Source organism: Mustela nivalis (genome assembly GCF_964662115.1).
Source record: "Mustela nivalis genome assembly, chromosome: 16".
In the NCBI taxonomy this organism is placed as follows: domain Eukaryota; kingdom Metazoa; phylum Chordata; class Mammalia; order Carnivora; family Mustelidae; genus Mustela; species Mustela nivalis.
Genome location: NC_139035.1, coordinates 14,218,524 through 14,235,399, shown reverse-complemented (window position 1 = coordinate 14,235,399; position 16,876 = coordinate 14,218,524). Strand labels below are relative to the sequence as shown.

Below are 16,876 nucleotides of genomic sequence, written 5' to 3'. Positions count from 1 at the left end.
GTTATTTTTCAACAGCTGGGAAATTATGGTTGCTCCTGGAAAAGGCATCATGGCATCTTCATACGAGTTCGCCCTCTTCAGCAGCTTGCGGAGTACGTTTGACTTTTCCCCATCTGCATGCTGAACCACGGAATATTCAACATCCTGCTCAGAACCTTGGGGATTCATGGCACTAAAAAACGTCGCTCTTGCCTTAGCAAAAAATGCAGATGCTGTCCCTACCGTCCTTTTCACTCCAATGTCAACTCTTCTCCTCTTGGTCTGCCGGCTTAAGAGGGCTGTGCTGTCATGGTCAGGCATCACTGGACAGCTACTGTGCCATCTTCAAAAGCTCGTCAGCTGGGCACAGCTCAAGAATCCCGGGACCCTGGCCAACAGAACAAAAGGACTGATGAATCATTTTCTTTAAATTTCTCCAAATTTCCTGACCTCAATCCTGAATCAAATGCAAAATGCATAGGCTCTGGGATTTATGGCACATTACAATTATTGCAATTTATTATGCACTCTGCTTGAAATGAAACATTTTTAAATATTTCTGCTCCACTGGTTTAAGATGGATTAAGATTAAAAAAAAAAAAAAAAAGCAAAAACTGCTTAAGCACCAGTAATATGATTCTCTTTCACAAATGCCTAAAATGATACTGTTTATCTTCAGAAGAAACAGTAGATTATAAGAACACAGCCTCTGACAACCAATTGATTAAATTTTGGGCATTGAGATTCATATTACAGAAGAAGATGAAAGTGGTCTATACTTAAGAAATAAGGTTCAATTTTGAGGCCGGGTGAAATCTGGGTGAAAAATTCCATTTCTGAATTAAAATTATTGTGGTTTTAATGCTATTAAAGGAAAAGGACTTGAAAATAAATGCAAATACTTAACACGCCCCCTTTATTGCTGAATTTTAAAATATTTTTGTCATATACGAAAAGGCAAAGAGAAGACCCCCATCAGCATCTTTCCAATATAAATGGTCAATTTAACATTGAAATAAATGCACAAATACTCATTTTACAAGTCTGCTTATTTAGCATAGATATGCATTTTTATTAGTAAAATTACATTCGAAAATGGTATCTATTGCTATATTTTAACACAAGTGTGAGAATATTTATACATTTCTGTGATGTCCTTTTGATGACTTAAATTATTACAAAGTTGGACTTGCTGCAAAAGAAGGAATTGCCACATTTTAGAAATCAATATGTGGACCAGTAAGCTGACTTAGGCAAGGGCTCTGGTATCAGTCTTCTTCTGTTCTAATCTGCCAAAATAATACTCCAAATGCCTAAGGAAACTTTAACATACACCATTTATGAATCATGTTTCTTATGCAAATTAAAGAAAAAAAGATAAATAAAGGGAAAACTGGCATCAATCAAAATACAGGAGGAAAGAGCAGTACCTTTTCTGCATATGAACTTCCATTGTTTCTTGAGGACCCATAAAAAAAGAGAATATCCTTCCTTGCATTTCATAAAAGGCACTTGACATATTTTGTGACTTACTACCTAGTGAGGCTAGCCCCAAATTTTGTGTAAATATAAGATGTTGTATCTTTTTGCTTACAATTAACATTTTATGAAGAAAATGAAAATATTTTTTTCACACAGGGTTTATCTAATATTAAACTTCACGTTTGCTTAACAGAGCACATCTTCACAATAACAGGGTCTATTGCCAAAGGCAGCGTGCAGAGTGTTTGGAACAGCTCCCATCTCTTTCGGTTCACCTGTAAAAACATCTACGTGCTCCCTAGGACTGCATCTGTGGCTAGTTTTAAAGAATGACTATCCATGCAAATAGGCATAATTTCAGCATGAAATAACCTGTAAAAATCAAGAAAATGCTCAATGCTTAGATGACAGTGTGTGGATTTTTCTTTTTCTTTCTTTTTTTTTTTTTTTTTAAGCAACAAAGATTTCATCCTGCGTTCCTTATTCCTGGTCTCTATATGAAGATACAGCTTTTTTTTTTTTTTTTTTTTTTTTTTTAAAAGACTGTTTTAGAGTATCATGCATGTGATAGAATGTTTCTCCATATTTTTCATACGCTTAAAAATGAAATACTTTTTGTATGCCCCAGGATAAAATTTCCTGAAGTCGGAATGGAAACAGATCTTAAGAACTTCAATGCAGGTTTCAAAATTGGTTTCAGAACGATTTGGAACCCTCACACATCAGTAATAAAACTGCATTCAGGAATACAAAAATGCAATGACCAAATATTTCACTGACATATTAGATCTGATAAATCGGGTGTAACGATCAGATGAGAAAAAGAAAAAGACCAAGACAAACAAGAAAAGGGATAAATTATTTCAAAGCCCAGGAAGACTTGCACGTGGGGGGTAGGTCTTTGCAAGGAGGACTTTTTTGTGTGTCTATCAGCTCTCCAAAAATAGAGTTCATTGCCATTATTTAAAAATTTTACCTTTTTATCTTTTTGTGGGCAAATCCTTTTCTCTTTAATATCACCTGAAAAACACACGAATCTCCAATCAAAACCTTGAACAAACTTTCTGCAGTCTTTTTCTTCCTCTATTCATCTTAATCTAGATTTTTCTCCTACCCGTCCTCCTACCCAGGGGAAGAGCATTTCTGCAACTGAGGCTCAGAAATGACAGGCTGGTGTAAGGGATGAGCACAAGGTCATGCCCAGGCATCCTTACTTTCCCAACTGCCATTTACCTCTGTGTCCACTGCACTTCCTCTCAGCCAGCCTAGGTATCAACAGCTGCATCCCTGCCTCATACCCAAGCCAAGAAGAGGGCTGTGCTCTTCCTAAGGTGCAAAGACACGATACTCTCATCTTTGGTGGATGGTTAAGTGTGAATTAAACATCCTTGTTGGGTCTTTCAAAAAGAGAACATCCTGTTACTTCCTTCAAATTCACCAAACTGAACTGATTCTTGCAATCCTCTTTTAACCAGTCATCATTTTTAGATTAGGTAGCGATCTGTTATCTGGTTTAGGCTAGGAGAATTTAAACACTTTTAGGTCTTATAAAATGTTCAGCTGAGATGTAACCAACAAGACAACACAAACAGGAAAAATTGTATATTCCACACTAAGATAAGGCATTCTATTAATAGGCACAAGTCACTACATCTCTCCATAGAGCTAAGATCTAAAACTAAAACTTAGAACTAAAGGTATCGTAGTAGTACACATGAGGACCATAACCCATGGAGGCAACAGAGATGAAGCCATTATAACTGCTTGACGTAATACTTCATTAGCATCTTGATTCATAAACAAGATCTCTATGTGAACACATACACCACTCGAGAAAATGCATTGTTACGTGACACTAATAGAAATTAAATCACTCACAAACACTCTTAAAGGCGCTTCCATGGATTTCCTAATTCGGAATTTAGAGACTGCTATGCACTGACTTTACCACTGATACCATCCTGTCCATTAAGATGTTTAGAAATTCCCTTATTTCCCAACATCTGTACTAAGCCACAAGGTTTCAACTACAATTATTATCGACTCTTATTATATTTTAATCTTAACATTAATTTTGAGTTTAACCAGATAATATGAAACCTTTTGATCAGAACTTGTGAACACCTATATCAGCCAGTCTGCAGAAAAAATTACTGGTATAGAATTTGAACCCAAACAGATCGTCATTTGGATACACATATTGTATTCCTATAAACTCCTCTGTGATTGGTATGAAAACCTAGACAGAATAGTTCTATTTTTAAATATTTTGCCATACATTTGGTATACAAATGCTTTACTAATTCTTATACAATGAATATCCTGACAGAGCAGATTCTTCCCAGAAAAAGATAAGAACACACATCCGGGTATAATCAAGTCAGATTGTAACTACTCCAAAAGACTCATTAAGATCTGAATCATCTGAAGAATGTCAGATGATCTAACATGGGGACTCCTAAGGAACCTGGTGGCTTCGTGTTAGAAAAGAATTTTCAGTGAAGAATTTCAAAGGAACACTGCAGTGTGTGAAGGAGAAAGTGGTTAAGTGCTCTACTTTAATAAAGAAGTTATTTGGGGGAGGGGAGCTCAACTTTTACTGTATCTATCTGGAGTCCAGATTCTGGACAAAGAAGTGTTCATTATGGTAATTATCCAAACAGTTCAGACAAATCTTTTATGAGACAGGGGGAGTGTAAGGTTGGCATGGTTTCCTGTTTGGATCCCTTAGATTATCTGTCTTTGTTGATGAAATTATTTGAAGAAATTTCTCAAGCCTACGCTTTATTTCCTATAGAAAACCGGCTTTGAATGGGCCTCTAACTTACTTGGGCCAACCTGGTTATGAAATTTCAAGTGGAATATCACTAACAAAGAACATTATAAATCCACCTAAAATTCAGTCATTCAAGGGGGGAAGAAAAGATCAGATGGTTAGACGGAGGGACTCTTCCTCCAACACCACCAAATCACTAAGCTGCCCTTCTCACTGTATTCAAGAGTTCATTTCTGCTAATTAGCAACTTGCCCTTCGGAGATGTTTCTGCTTATTGTAAGGTTAAGAAAGCGTTTTATGTTTAGCCTGAAGAACCCACTTGATACAAGTTAATACTTCAATTAACTAAGATTGTATTGTCAAATCTTATATCAGGCTTCAAATTTTCCGATCCTAAGAGAGTCCTCAAATCACAGCCATTTCACTGAAAATGCCTCCATCCTATCAGAAATTCCACACATTTTCCACCTGCACAATGAGCACAGAGTATTTTCTGAGACATGCCAAAAATATTCACTTGTACTTACTTAAAAAGCAGTAATTCACCAAATTACTAAATAAATGATCTCAAGGCAAAAGACTTACGCTTTTTTTCTTTTCGTGGAACACTGAAACACTCTAAATGTTCTTTGAAGCATTAGAGTACACTAGGCGGTTAGGTTTCAGAAATTCCTCACGTATATGTCCTTTCCAGTTTATACAGGTACTTAATTAGAATCCAATTATAATAACATGTCACACACAATCCATCTTCATATCATAAAACCACTAACATTTTATAATTTCTTTGTTAATCCTAAACCTAAAAATTCCTTATATTAGAAAATACAAGACAATCCCTTAACTGATACAAGAAATTCATGAAAAAGGCCTATTTGCACTTTGAACAAATAAAGAGCAACCCTGGCAGCTAGCTTATGTTTTAAGATTGCAAGGGCTCCTTACAGAGGAACCATGCTAGGAAATGAATAAAGTGAGAACAAAGATGCATGTTACGTATGCATGACTTTTTTTTCCCACAAGGTGGTGATTAAACTAAACAGAATTCTGCATAATGGACACATAAAAAATATCAGTAAGTACCCAGCGCAGATAATCCCCATTAAAAATAGAGCGAATGGACATATCCATAGATGACACGAAAGAACTTCCAAAGAATCCAAGGAAAAGTATTGGGGGAGGGACTTGAATGTGTTAAGGCTAAAGAGCAAATACACAGGCTATCGCATTTTCGTGAAACAATGATCACCACCCAAACAGCAAAACCAACTGAGAAAACGATTCGCCCTGTAATCAATTTCTATGGCACACAAGAAGGAGCCTGCTTCAAGAAAAACTTTAAAAGTTAAGTTTGAATCATCCAGCCATAGTGCTTACATTGAATTCTCAGTATCTCCCTGCAACATCAAGCCTCGGGCCTTACCTTCCCCTATTTTACCATTATATAAACAAGTCCACGTTGTAGCATATGCACAGGTTAACCTGAACGCTCCCCTCTTCCCTGCTCACCACACACAGCCCATTCCATTCTGAAAATACTCAGAAGTTCTTGCAAGAAACTCTTCAGAGAGCCGACTGCTTGCATCTTGCATCCAACAGAAACAAACAGTTACCTCTCACGTACTTGAGATTTTCCTTCTCCATCCAAGTAATAACTAGGACATCTGGCACATGTCTGGTACAATGACAGGCTCATTCTACTTTATGAGAGTACTTAACATCGGACTTGAAAGACTTTGTGCACGTACCTATTCTTTCTGGGCAGGGAGAAAGCACGCTAAAAAGATAAGCTTTAACAACAGTAACACTTTCAAATGACTTTTGGTATCCTGGCAGTTACACACACCACCCGTGGCTGCTTAAAACACACAAGCACACAAAAGACAGCTCTCCCCCACCCCCCTCCCCACCGCAGACCTGGGAGATAGGCATAAAGCAGAGAGGGGAGCAAAAGGAAAGTCAATCTCCGTCCACCTGCTGCCTGAGGTGGGGGTGCTTTCCGCTGCCTGGCAGACAGAAGTCTGAGACGCAGCCTCAGCCGTAGTCTGCCAACATCCTTAAGAAAAATAAACAAACACAAACCAACTCGCCCCCCCCCCACCCCCCCAAGCAAAGAACTCCCAGGGCAGGGCTCAAAACGTTAACAACAGCCTGGTTCCCATTAGCCGGGACAATCCTATTAACCGGGGCGCCCATAAATTCATAAACCTCGGGAAGCCTGGAGCACACATTGTGGTCTGGAACTGCACAGACACACACAGACACAGAGGAAATTTGCACCTGTCTTTCTTGACACAACACACCTGTCAGGCCCTGCCCATGCACAGCACTCTACTAATAGACCTCTGCCTACCTAGTTTAGGAAAGGAAATTATTTTTTTGTAAGGGAGGTTATAGGTGGGAGGGAAGGAGGGTGGGAGGGAGGGGCTGAGGGAAGGAGGGGCAGAGGGGAAGAGGGAGAGAGAACAAGACACTTACAGCCTTGACTTTGAGAGAAGGCCACCCTGTGCTTGCACTGTTTTTATAAGCTCAAGGAGACAACACAGACCTTCTTGGAAAAATAAAAACAAGCAGGTGAGTTCCCAGCCTTCCCCCAGGCGGAGTAGGGTTCTGGATTGCCAAGAACAGCAGTTTCACACTCCAACCTGCCTCCTTGGGCTATTTAAGACGGTCGCCCAACCCCTCCTCCTCCTCCTTCTCTGCCAGCCTGGAGGGCTCTCAACTTCCGAAAAGAGCTGAGAAGTGGCGGGAGAAGGAAGGGTGAGTCTCGCTGGAAAGCGACTCCCTTCAGCCATTCCACGCCCCCCACCCGAACTCCAAGCCACACTTCTCACCAACATTCAGCTTCAGCAGGAGTAAGCGGCTAGCCCGCCAGAAGAACCGACAACTTGCTAAACTGGACTTTGGTGATGTCTCCCTGCCAACGCCCCCCCCCCACCCCCCTCCTCCTCCTTCTAGTCTGTTCCGCCAAGATAGCGGCTCTTCCCGCCCTCCTCACCCTTCTTCCCAGTCACAGTCCCCCTCACCTCTGTTCTCCTCCCTCCCGAGTCCTCCGAACTGGGGCAGAACCGCAGGTACCACCCAGACAAGATCAGATCCGAGCAGCCCGCCAGCGCAGACTGCCAGCGAGCGCGGAGAGAGTCCTCGCGTCGCGCATCCGCAGCGGGAGAACATCCCCTACCCCCACCCGCACCGCGACCGCTCGGGCCCCCCGCGGCGCTCGCCCCCCCCCATCCCTGCACCACCCCACCTCCCGAGGCTCCTGCGCCGCCTTACCCAACTCAACTTGACCTAGCCCTGGCTCCTCGGAGCTCGGGAGAGGGGCGCCGCGCGGGTTTCCCGGGACCATCTCTCCACCGCTCCAACCCCGATTTCAACATTTCGGCTACGACAGCGTTTGGCGAGCAAAGTCACAGAGCGCCCTCCTCCTTCTCCCTCTCCCCTCCTCCCTACTCCCCAACCCTCCGCAGGGGTTAAAAAGGAGAAGTGAAAGGTATGCAAATGACAAGCAAATTGGAAGAGCCTGGAAGAAAGGCAGCTATAATAAACAAGACAAAGAGAAAGGACGAGGGGACCAGCACCGGAGTTTTAGCCGGGGGAGACGGGGAGGATGAGGCTTGGCGGAAAGCGGGGATCCAGGCGAACAAAAAGCGACCCGGTCCCCCTCGCGGTCCTCTCTCCCGAGGAGGCAGGGCAGGAGAGAGAAGGAAAGAAAGCAGACGCCTCCTCACAGCCCAGAAACAGTACACAAAAGGTGACAAGATCAGCGACAAGTCCAGCCGTATCAGCCACCCCCCCCCCCCCATCGCCACCACCACCCCAGCCACCAGCAGGAAAGAGAAAGAAATAAAAGCCAAGCGGATCACTTACTCTTAGGAACTGGGAGGAGCGGAGCGCTGAGTTCCACGGAGGCTCCTGCTTAGAAACTGTTTAGAGCCTATTTTATGACGCTTCATTCAAATAACACCATTTTCTCCTGGGGGAAAAAAAAATGTTTACACGGGTATGAGTAATGGGAGCCTCTTTTCTTTTCTTCCCATTCAAGAACAAGCCAGGACAAGTGATTCTGGAAAAGGGGAGGGGACTGGCGAGGGGGAGCGGATACTTACGCGGTGCAGAGGGCAGGGGGACCGAGCGCGGTTCGCGGGCAGGGAGAGGAGCACACGCGCGCGCACACACGCGGCGGTGTCTCGCGGGGGATGGATGTGATAATTGGACCCGGGCCGGTGAGTGTGCGCGAGCGGGGCGAGCGGGGCGAGCGGGGCGACGGAGCGGGGACGGAGGGAAGGGTGGGAGGGGGCAGGAGAGGAGAGCAGAGGGGAAGAGAGGGAAGAAGAGGAGGCAGAGGAGAGCAGGGAGGAGCGGAGGGAGAGCCGCGGAGGCGAGAGCCGCGGCGGAGAGGGGCCGCGCGGGGCGGGAGCGGGCGGCCCGGCGAGAGCTCTTTTGCGCCGCGGCGCTTCCCCGGCTGCAATGGTGTATGATTTCAGAGCGCTCCCTCAGCTGAGGGCTCCGCTCCACAACAAGATTTACTTTAAGACACAGCTGAAGGAAACAGGAAGACTGCACGTCACAGTCTGACTGACGTACCCGGCCCCAGCACCCAATCGCGAGGCGCCTTCGGATTCAAGGGGGGATAGCGAGGCAAGAGAACTTGGGAGGAAAAAAAAATATATAAAAGGGGTGGGGGTGAGGGGCTGGGAAGAGAGGAGGGGAGAGGGGCCCCGCGCTCCCCCTCCCCCCGCCTCCATCCCCGGCCCCCACCCCCGCCCCCGCCCTGCCACCGCTTCGGGGCGACGGGATCGCCGCGCCGGGGCCGGAGCGAGCCATCTGCGGGCACTGTGCAAAGCGGGCGACGGCGCGAGCGGCGCTCGGCTCACACTAGCTCGTCCAGGACGCAGGTCCTCCCCCCCCCCACCCCCCTTCCTTCCCCAGATACGGCTGATCCAGTGCCCCGAGTGGCCGAGCGTGGAGCGGACTTGGGTGGAGGAAGGCACGGAAAAGTGTACTGGAGAAAAAGTGGGGCTTTAGGGGTGGGGTGGTCTAGGAGGAGGGAGCGGGGTAGCTCCAATCGTTCCACCTTTTAAATGATCATAGATAGTATCAAGAATACATGTCACCCTTGCTTCCTTTTAAAGGCGAGGTGGACAATAAAATACAGGTAGGTTTGAGATTAAAATCATGGGTGCCAGAGGTTTCCCTTGGGCTCCGCTGCATCTGGTAGCCGACCAGTATTGGCTGACTTCCAGTTAATCTCCCGTCAAAATTATTAGGAATATGAGTATTTGCCCTTGGTAATTTGGGTTGTAGAAACAGCAGCCTTTTTTTTTTTTTTTTTTTTTTTTGCCGGGATGGGGGGAGATCTTGCAAACATTACCTCGCAATTACCCCGCACTAACTCACTCACCCCAGAATGACCAAAGAGAGAGGTTTCATATAGGAGTACACAGTTTTGACGCCTGGGTAACAAACTTTGAAGTTTATTAGGTAAGAAATTTCAAGCGCTTAAATTTCGGGCTTCCAACATAAAGCTATAGAAAATTCACTTTGGTTTGACATTTCTTGGATGAAAAATAACTGGCAAGATTTCTTTAGATAATGTGGCTCTTAAAGAGCTCCTTGGGGGTTTGCAACTTGCAAATGCTAAAGGGCATTTCTAGCGGCAGCCAGAACGTGTCTTTCACCGGGCACCATAAACGCTTTTAATAAAGCAACCGTGTTTATGTCCTAAAGATCCTATAAAAGCCAGGACTTACAAGGGCTGTGAAGCAGAAACATTCATACCTAGTTGATTACACACTCAGTTTTTAGGTAGGATGGGGGCAAGTACTTTTTGTATGTTCCTCGAATTCAGGCAGATCAAAGGTTGAATGACTTTGGGACAACAGAGTGTTTATGAGCTATGTTAAAAGTACACTGGCAGAGAACTACCACCATCTTCTGCAACACACACACACACACACACACACACACACACACACACAAACACCTCTTTCCTAGGACATTTACAAATTCAGCCTCAAATTCATCAGACTGTGAAGAAGTCTTCTCTTTGAATAAGAATAGAGATGATAACATGTCTGAGACTATACCCTGTAGGAAACTTTTGGCACGGGATTCAAACATTGAAAAGAAGGGGGAAAAAATCAAGCTGGCCAGGGTAGGTGTCAGGGATAAGAAAAGACACTTGCTTGAGCATCCCCAGCCTTCATTCCTCCCCTTCCGCCACCCCCAGACATTCCCTCCACACCATTAGGGAAACCACACAGACGCACACAAACACACCACTCACACTTAGAATGATCGGCTATTGTATCAAGTGTTGTAACCGGGATGTGACCATTTAGGCTGGGAACAGTAATAATCTATCAACGTGCCCATTAGATACAGGATGGAATAATGCTTCTATTGGTTGGGTCCTTTCGAGGTAAGCGGGTGTATTGAGCGAGGAAATGTGCGTTCTGTGAATGGATCAAGGCTACTTCCTTTCTTCTTTTCCGTCCTATTATTTTCTTTAAGTATCCCAGTTTGTACATATGTTAGCGCCAGCCCACAAATAAACGGGTAGGAGTCAAAGATATATGCCCTCCACACCTTAAAACCATCTGCTCAGTTTGACATTTAAAAGGAAGGAGGGCAGGGAAGGAGGAGGAGGGGGGAGGGGGGAGAAACGGAGCCCAGGGACAGAAAAGATTCAGAATCTGGAAGGAAATGGCTTGAACTTTAGCCCACAAGTTATGTCAATTGCACCTCGCGCTCGGATGCACGTTTTGCACACTCTACGCCCCGGAACTGGCGGCAGGAAAAGTTCCCTGCGAACCCCAGGAACCCTTCTGCCACTCCCGGGGGAAGGCAGGCCTGAATGGAAGTCGGGGTAACCCGCCTGGCAGACAAGGAAGGCCCCCCCCCCCCCCCCGCCGACGCAGCGGAGGCTCGCGGCTCGCCGCGCTCTGCCGCGGCAGTTCGCAGCCCGCATTAGGGCGCAGGAGCGGCTGGTTGAAATAGGAGCGCGCGCGACGCTGGGTGAGCGAGCTCGGTCCGCAGCCCAGCTCCGTGAGCTACGTACGCGGCGCCCTGTCCTGTCCCCTGCCGTCGGGGCGACGTACAGGCCGGGCTCCTGGCAGCCTCTCTTGCCCAAGCTGCGGCGCTCTCCCAGGTCTTGGGCCGCCCAAGAGCAAGGCGTGAGGCCCGAGCCCCCTATCTCTGGCGACTCCCGGTTTGTTTTCTGATAGGGGAGAAGCGATCGGTCAGGTCGGAGCCGAGAAGTCGCCTAGATATTGGCTCCATCTCTGCAACCAGGGGCCAAGCCTAGGGTCAACCCCTTCCTCCGCCCATTGGCAACACAATCCCAATAACTTTAAAGTTAACACAAGTTCTGACCGGTCTTAGAACAAATCTCATCCACGCACACTGCATTTACTTATTTATGGGAAGGGGATCTGCAGTGAGTTCTTAGTCAAACTCCTGCAGTTACCACTTAATGCATCTGGTCCTGGGTTAAACACACGTTGCTTTGACGATTCAAACACACGTTGCTTTGACGATTCTTCGGTGTATTTCGGCCCCCCTCCACCGTTCTTTCTTAAAGCCCTTAGACGAAGGAAGGAGGGAAGAGGGCACATAAGGAATTTAAAACCTTACAAAGAACCGTCATCAGATCCAAAACAAATCAATTCTGGGAATTTCAACTGGATCCGTACAGAGGCCAACGTGAGCGTGGATTTCGGGAGAAAGATGTTGAAGATCCCTACCTGGACACAAATACACAGAAAACCATCCACTCTCCACCACCGCCACCACCCTGAAGAGGAGAAGAAAAAGAAAGAAAAACCAAGTCCAGGGTGCAGGCCGGCCTGCTTCCGGCTGTCGAAGGGCTGACTGACCGCCATTCTCTCATCCCCCACCCCCCTCTATCCCCTGTGCCCAGTGTGACTCCAAGCCCAACCTGGATCTGTTCTGAATTTGGGGGGGGGGGGGGGTAGAAATGCCACAAGATCAGTAGCAAGTAGCAGCTGCCGCGTTTCTCTCTTGGGAACCCCACTGCTTGAAGCCTCCCCAGTGATGTTTGTTTAACCAACAGCTTTCAAAGTAAACAGAGGCCAAGCGCTCCAAAGAAGTTGAAATATAATCCTTACAAGAATTAGGGGGCCGGAGTGCTGGCGGAAAAAGTAATTTTTTTTAAGTAATAAAGCTTCCATTCCAAATAGGGGTCCACCACAATGCCTAAAGGAAACTAGAATTGTCATAAAAATATAAATTCATTGAAAGGATTCATTACAATCAAGTGACCTCCAAGAAAAGCACCCTTCTTCCACACGCGCGCGCGCGCGCACACACACACACACACACACACACATACACACACACCTGTGGGGCTGGTTGTCAGTGAGGGAAGGGGCACATTACTAACTTGATTTTGGGGAAGTGGGCGAAAACAATCGAAGGGAGGTACATTCCCTGCCCGGGAGTAGAAAAGAGTAGGCTTGGAGCTCTGCGCCGCCAACCCTGGCTTTGCCTCAGGCACCGAACTTTCCAATATCAAGATATTAACAGATGGTGGTGAGCACATGGAGGGCTGTTACTTACATAATCCAGCCACTCCGCCCGGCCGCGGAGCCCGGCAAGGCGTCCTCCAGGCCGCGCGCGCGCCTCCCGAAGGGTGCTGTTGCCCCCCTCCCCCGAAATAACGTGCCTTTCTCCAACCCCGCCCGGATCTTTGGGGGCCAGGTTTTGGGGAGGTCGTGCTTTCAGAAAAACTATTCGCATCGATCGGGCTGTGCTTTACCTTCTTCAGTCCACAGCAGTAAAGAAGCTGGAGACCCAAGGGCAGAGGGAAGCGGAGGGGACGCTCTCGGGGGGACCCGGACGCTCTCCCCCGGGATCTGGGGGGACCAGGGAGTGGAATGTTCGCAATTTACATCCCTCCTTCTTTGGCTCAGATTAGCAGGTCCTTCCCAGTCCCTGAAATACAAAGGCAGGCTCGGGGCCGCAGCCGAGGGGGAGCGGGGTGGGGTGAGGGTGTGAGTGCGAGGGGACGCCTCTGCACGCGGGGGCGCAGTGGGCAAAGTTACGCGGAGCCGCCGGGCACCGCGACGCTCCCGAGCTTCTGCAGGGTTTCAGGCGCCGCCGGTCGCGCGCGGGGAGTCCCTTCAGGCTGTGCGGCCGCCCGCTGCCTTCGCGGCCCCCGCCGCCTCCCCCGCGGCCCGGTCCCTCCCGGTGTGCCTTGTGTACCTCCGCCCGCGTGTCGGGGGACGCGTGTGTGTGCCGAGCCTCTCCCTGGCGGCGCCTCCGGCCGCCGCAACCCGTGAGGAACACGCCTGCGTGGGTTGGAAAAGTTTCGGGTTGGGAGGGAAGCCTGCGAGTCGCCTCTCCTGGGCCCCGGCGGGAGCCGGGCTGCCCGGCCCGCGGCTTCCTCCCGGTCTCCTCCTCCCTCCCGGCCCTTCCTTCCTCGCCGCGGCCCCGCGCGAGGTGTCGCGGCCTCTCGGCCCGGAGTCCGCGAGCGCGAGATGCTGCGGCGGCAGCCGGGCACTCGGAGCAGAGGGCACGCCCCTCCGGCCGGCTCGGGCCCTCGGGGGTCCCGCTCGCCCCGCCGGGGCCCCGCGGCCCTCGCCTCCTCCCGGGCCGCCGCGGGGCCGGAGCCCTGCTCGGCTGGCCCGCGCTGGGCGCACGCCGGGCGCAGAGGGCAGCCACCTGCTCCCCGCGCCGCGCGGGGCAAGGACCGTGGGACGCAGCCGGGCCGGAGCTGCCCCGCGGCCCAACCCCCGCCCCGCCCGCCGCCCGCCTGTTGCTGCGGGGGCCGTTCCCGCGGCGGCGCGCCCGCACCGGGGGCCGCGCTCCACCTGGCCCAGGGGGGGCCTCTCCGGGGACCCAAGGAGGGGTGGGGGCTTTTGAAGGGATGGAAACCTCCCCTCCTGTCCACTCCCTTTCTTTTGTCAATTAATCTAAGGATATCTGGTCGTTACTCCAGCTTTTTTCTTTGGTCTTTCGACTCCAGGGTGTGAATTCCCAGGAGGTGCTCGATTTTTGATGGGTTTTGGGGATTTGGGGACTTCCTGTCCATCTTACTGGGCCTCTATGCAGGAGCGGGTAGAGATAAATAGGTGTAGGCCAGGCACAGAGAAGGAAGCTCCCAGTTTGGATTTATTTGGGGGAAGAGAGAGAGAAACTCTGGAAAGTTGCATTTTGTTTAAATTAGAGCAAGACAAAGTTGAAAGCCAGATTTCTCTAATTTTTCTGGTGATATTTCTTTTATGAAGTATCTAAGTGTCTGTTTGTCATCATTTTAAGATCAAAAGGAAAATCCATATGCTGCAGAGTTTTTCAAAATTGCTATTTAAATATGTTTTAAATGTTTTATCCAACGCGGAGATGACTGCTCAGAGGCAAGACCGGTGACAGGGATAGCGGGTTGGTTTGATGTGGAGCAGCGGTTCCCCAGAGTGGAAAGTAATCAGGAATCACCAAGGGAGCTTTTCAAAAAACAAAGATTTCTGGGCCCATCCCGGCTAGGCAATCAGTGGGAGGACCTGGGCGTCTGGGGGGTCATGCTGTGTTTCCAATTACTGCTCAGTTACTGATTCTGCAACCTTAGGTGTGTTACTTAATCTATCTGAGCCTCAGTTCTTTTCATCTGTTAAGTGGGGATAATATCCAGCTTACAGAGTTATAAAGAGTAAAATTGTTCAGCATATGACTGGAGCCAAGGGAACCTATTTTCTCTACAAGTGTGTGCTCTGCACATGCGCACTGATCTTACTGATCTAGTCTCCTTTTATACAGAACCCCCCCCCCCCCCCGCCCCAATATTTTGATGAAGCTAACCAGAGGGTCATTTGATAGGTACACATAGGCACATTTTAGCATATGCTTAGCTGCAACTTTGAGCCATTTCTGTGCACACATCTCACCTTTTAGGGCATAAACAGTAGAATTAGTGCATGTTTGGAAGCTAGGCTCTCTGCTCTTGGACTTAGGCCTGTCCATCCTGGCAGACAGAAATCATTCAGTGATCTGAAGTCTGCTCCTCTCACCTTCCCTGCTTTATAGATGGCAGACGTTTCCTACGGAAGCTGCCCATCAGACCAATGAAACCACAAGACAAAAAGTTCTATTCAAGAAGGGAACAACAAGAAGGAAAAAAAAGGTCAACAATCTTAGGTAAAAAAAGACAAATGTGTATCATCTATGGTATGTTTTTACATGTCTGATGAACAATTCCCCCAAATCTGGGTAAGGTAAACTACAACCCTTCCTGAAATTATTTTCAAAGCAATGAACACAAGCACACCCCAACATCCTTACGAGGGGGCCCAGCCAAAGATTGCTGCCCGAAGGCAAGGAAAGATAGGCAGGAAGATGTCAGCCCCGGCTGTGGTTCTGCAGTAGTGTGAGAGGAAGAAAGCCAGAGAAGGGGAATGGGCTGAATGAGCAGAGAAACATCAAGAAGGGTGACCGTTTTAGAACTGGAGAAGGCTGTGAGTAGCTAATTATACATCCCCAAAAAGGTATTTGCTGGTACCCTCCAAAAGCTTGAGATAAGTAATCAGGGTGTTTCCTGGGCCGGGATAAGGGACAGATGGCCAGCTAGGGGCATCTGTGGGCCCAGTCCCTAGTGAATGACCCCAGGGGTTGGGAGGAGGCACTCTCTGAGTGACAGGGAGGTCAAGCATCACCCCTAGATGCCTGTCTTCCTAGGGTTTGTGGATATCTCTGGGCAAATGTGGAAGATTCGTGCTCTCTGGACCTCAGGGGAAATGGCTGAGACTCTAGGGGACAAAACAAAGAACCTCAAGACAAACACAGAGAAACACACATCTGGGGCCAAGCTGCAGGCAGGCAGGTGGCACTAACTTCTTACTCCCTGGGCAGAAGGAGTCCTTTGGCCTGTACTTGAGATCCTGGTGGAGAGGTGGGGGGAGGAGGGGGCTAGGGGCAGAGGCTGAGGGGGTATAGTATGGGGTGATGGGCAGAATTTGGAGGGGTGGGGGGGAAGTGAGGGTGGGAGGGGGGTGGCCGGGGGTCAGGAGAGAAGGTAGGTGTATGCACTGCAGAACCCAAGTTGGAGAGGTCCTGGGGTTCAAGGGAGCAGAGTTAAGGGGAGAGAGCAGCCGGTGCGGGGCGGCGGGGGGTGGTGGGCTGTGCCTGTGACTGGAAAGAGGCAAGCAGCACCAGTTCCCCTGCAAGGCAGCTCACTGAGGCCTGAATGGTGCATGGAAGTGTGTCTGGAGGGCTGAAGGGGAGGCAGCAGAAAAGGTCTGGAGGCCAAGGGTGACCTTTGCTCAAGGGAGGATGAAAGGTACAGTGACTGGGCTTCCTCAGGCCCTCACTAGCCAGCTGAGACTTAGGAACCCCCTGGCTGGCTTGACAGGGAAGCCCTGGGACCCTGCTTCAAGGCTGACTCGGGCCGGGTGTGGCACCCTGGGGCCTCCCCCTGAGGGTGTGGGAGCTGGCAGGTGTACAGTGGGGGGTACCCTGTTCCCTGCTCCCTTTTTCCTCTGTAGGCAGAGCCCTTTGCCCCTGGCAGGGCCTCCCTTCCTGGGCCCCATTCCTACTGTAGGCCTAGTGTTGCTCCCCATGCCCCAGGTCCCCTGGGCCTTCCCCTTTTCCCGCACAGATAAAGCACTCTCATCCCCCAATCTCCTC

General features: G+C 48.9%; 3 long non-coding RNA genes across 6 annotated transcripts in view; 1 reads left to right on the top strand and 2 right to left on the bottom strand.

Moving 5' to 3' along the window:
- Nucleotides 1-2,436: 2,436 nt before the first annotated feature.
- Nucleotides 2,437-8,756, bottom strand: LOC309850312. Its single transcript, XR_014304185.1, has 3 exons — nt 8,347-8,756; nt 8,108-8,213; nt 2,437-2,481 (listed from the first exon to the last, which is right to left on the bottom strand). It is a non-coding gene; the product is annotated as an uncharacterized lncRNA (long non-coding RNA).
- LOC309850311 overlaps nt 8,373-16,876 on the top strand; it is a 161,983-nt gene continuing 153,479 nt past the window's right edge. For all 4 annotated transcript variants that reach the window (XR_014304181.1, XR_014304182.1, XR_014304183.1 and 1 more), the window contains exon 1: nt 8,373-8,463. This is a non-coding gene — a long non-coding RNA (uncharacterized lncRNA). The remainder of the gene's footprint in view (nt 8,464-16,876) is intronic.
- LOC309850313 lies at nt 11,758-13,948 on the bottom strand. Its single transcript, XR_014304186.1, has 3 exons — nt 13,466-13,948; nt 13,020-13,195; nt 11,758-11,824 (listed from the first exon to the last, which is right to left on the bottom strand). It is a non-coding gene; the product is annotated as an uncharacterized lncRNA (long non-coding RNA).